The 2902-nt window shown below is 44.2% G+C and overlaps 1 pseudogene; it reads right to left on the bottom strand.

Annotated features, from left to right (window-relative positions):
- Positions 1–248: 248 nt before the first annotated feature.
- Positions 249–367, bottom strand: LOC111747089 (annotated as a pseudogene).
- Between the last annotated feature and the right edge of the window lie 2535 nt (positions 368–2902).

Raw genomic sequence — 2902 nt, 5'->3', positions numbered from 1 at the left:
TCTTAGCTAACAGGCAGTTGTCGTAGTCCAGTAATTTTAGCCACTCAATGAAATGCGATGACTTTTAAAGTCGGTTCCATCATTACCATTTCGTTCAAGCTTTACCCTCGCTATTCAGGTGTCAATATGCTTGGGAATCGGAGTGAAATTTCTTTTCCTTTTTTTCTTTTAGATGAGGCAACCTTGGTTGACCTCACAGATTGCAAGGACCTTGTCAGCTTACGAGCCCCTATTTTTTTTTTTTTTTACACCTACAGCACCTGGTCTTCCTAGGTGGTCTCCTATCCAAGTACTAACCAGGTCCGACCCTGCTTAGCTTCCGAGATCAGATGGGACCGGGCTTGTTCAGGGCGGCATGGCCACAGACTGGAGTGAAATTTCTGAGTTCAGGTCTCTGAAACCATTTAGAATAAGTAGGAGGTTTCATTAGAATACCTTAACTAAATACTGAACCGAGTAAGAAAGATGCAACTTTCATTTTAAAATGTTTTTTCATGGCTGAGTGGGGTCATTTTTGTGAGAAAACACATTATGGTCATTGTTAAAAAAGAAATTTGGAATAGTCTTTTTCCAAAGATTACTAATGGAAAAGAAGTATTATATCGATTCTCTAAAGACTTTTGAAGACCTGCCACGTGCCAGGCAATTTTTCCATCCTTGAGCTACAGCAGTAAACAGAACAGATGAAGTATCTTGCTCTCGATTTTACCGCAAATGGTTTACAGATCTCTGAAAACCTCTCCAAGAAGGAACAAAAGCACGTATACATAGAATGGCTTAGCAGGGGACGTAAGTAGGTAAATAAGACAGGCTTGAATTATCAGGGAGCAGCAGGCCCTACAACTGGCTGGCGTGTTCATAACCAGCCCAGAGGTTTTGAGCTTCATTTCTTTAAATCATTTTACCAGCCAACCAAATGTGTCTACTTTTTAAAATAAGGAGAATTTCACCTTTCTCCAAGAATCTCAACGATTAAATGGTTCTTTGAACCACCCATTCCGACCCTTGTTCACGCTCGAAGATACACTATGATGTGTGCTACAAAGAGTCAATCAAATCTGTTTCTGCCCTTCTGGGGATGGACTCGCCATGCTCGCTGGGTTAGGCGGCTCCTTCTGCTCAGCTCCGACCCCATCTGAGTCCTTCGCGTTGAGTTTACTTCAGGGTCTACCAGGAACACATACATCTGAAAATAAATCACATCAAAGTCAACCCGAAAGCAGTCAATGAGCCAGCCCTTCCTAATCGTGTCACTGGGTTATTGCGAGGCTAAACGCAAAACACCTGCTGAGTGGACAAGACAGGCTCCGATGAAAAATAGATAACTACTAGAGACTCTGTATCAAGCATCACGACTTCAGCGAATATTCGAATTAGGAGGTGACGTCTCTACGGTCGATAGAAAGGAGCAGCAGGGTCTCACGGATAAGTGAGATCGTGCCGTATTTGTCTTTCTCCGTCTTATCTCGCTCAGCATGACGCCCTCCAGGTCCATCCGTGTTGTCTCCGATGGTGGAATCCCTGTTTTTCGTCATCACTGTACAGCGTTTTGTTGTGCGTGTTCACCGTTTTTCTTTTTCAGTTTACTCCAGACAGACAAGGCCGTTTCCAAATCTGGGCTGCCGTAGACAATACTGCTTGAGATTCTGATTTTATCTCTTGGGGGGTGTGTGACCAGAGGCGGGATTACTGGGGCAAATGGTAGGTCCATTTTGAGTTCTTCGAGGACCCTCCATAGCAGTTAGAAGAGATTTTCTTTTGAATGCCTCATGCTCCTCCTCTCTGGGCTGCACAGATCCAGCTGAAAAATTCTGCTTAGTCTCATGTATCCCTCTGTATGTAACTGCCTCTTTTTCTCTTGCTGCTTTTGAGATTTTTCTCCTAGTGAACATTTTAATTATAACACGCCTTGGGGCGGGTGTTTTGGATTTTAACTTTTGAGATTTTAATTATGATGTGTCTCGGGGTGGATCCCATTCGATTTATCTCTTTTGGAACTCTCTGGGCTTCCTAGATCTGGATGTCGTTTCCTTCCCCAGGTTAGGGAAGTTTTCAGCCATGATTTCTTGAAATTATTTTTCTGCACCCTCCTGTCTCGCTTCTTCTAACGTGCGAATCTTAGTCGGCTTGATGCTGTCCCGTAAGTCCCTTAAGCTAGAATCACTTTTTCTCCTTCAGTTTTCCTTTTACTCTTCTGATTGGGTGAGTTCTATGCGTCTTTGAATTCACCGAACTTGTCATCTGCTTCCTCTAGTCTGTCGTTGAATCCCTCTGGGGTATTTTTCAGTCCAGTTATTGTGTTCTCCGGCCCTGCGACTTCTGTTCGGCACTTCATTATATTTTCTGTCTGTCTGTGGAAGTTCTCACCGTGTTCATTCATTCTTCTCTCAAGTTCTGCGGGCATCTTTGTGACTGCTCCTCTGAACTCTTTATTAGGTAAACTACTTGATTCAGTTTGACTAAGGTTTTTTCCCTGAGGTTTTACCTTGTTCTTTTGTTTGGAAAATATTCCTTTGTTTCTTTATTTTTCTCGACTCTCTATGTCGGTGTCTCCGTGTGAGATGACACAGTCGCCTCTCCGTCTTGAAGGAGTGGCTTCATGGAGGAGATGCACTTTATCGTTCAGTCCTGCTCGAAATCTTAGTTGTCTCTCTAACCTTCGTGATCATCCAAGCACCCTGTTATATTTGTAGTAGCTCTCAGTGGTTAAGGGGGTGCCAGGATCTGCCGGTGTCCCCATAGGGTGCTCTCAGTTAGCACCTGGATTCAGGCCGATCAGAAGCCAGACTCTTGGGCAGGACCTTTTAAAGTGCAAATATTCAGTCTGAGCCCTGGTGACCACCAGAGCCAGGTGACCTGGAAGTGTCCCCTGAGCAGCAGATTCCCTCTCTCTTCCTGTCTG

Source organism: Pteropus vampyrus, unplaced genomic scaffold, assembly GCF_000151845.1.
Source record: "Pteropus vampyrus isolate Shadow unplaced genomic scaffold, Pvam_2.0 Scaffold209, whole genome shotgun sequence".
Taxonomy (NCBI): domain Eukaryota; kingdom Metazoa; phylum Chordata; class Mammalia; order Chiroptera; family Pteropodidae; genus Pteropus; species Pteropus vampyrus.
Note: the sequence above shows the minus strand (reverse complement) of the source record. Positions and strands in the feature narration are given on the sequence as shown.